Consider the following 293-nt stretch of genomic DNA (forward strand, 5'->3'; position numbering starts at 1 on the left):
TGGCGCTAAGCCCCGCTCCCCGGCCTCCGGTAGCACTTCCGCCCTCACTGCGCTTAAAGGGGCCGCTCCTCGCGTGCCCCAGCCCCGCCTGGCAGCGGCACTCACCGTCCGCCGAGCGACCTTCGTCTCCCCCCGTCTCCAAAGCGTGGAGGCGGCAGCGATGACTTCAGGTCTCCTTCCATTCCACACGTCACTGAAGCAGCACGGCTTTGCGCGAGACGTTTCACAGAGTAATAAATAACAACCAAAACCTCGACAAGGAAACCCATGGCAAGAGAAGGAAAGAGGAGCAG

The sequence above is a fragment of the Mesitornis unicolor genome, unplaced genomic scaffold, assembly GCF_000695765.1.
Source record: "Mesitornis unicolor isolate BGI_N332 unplaced genomic scaffold, ASM69576v1 scaffold19651, whole genome shotgun sequence".
Lineage (NCBI taxonomy): Eukaryota > Metazoa > Chordata > Aves > Mesitornithiformes > Mesitornithidae > Mesitornis > Mesitornis unicolor.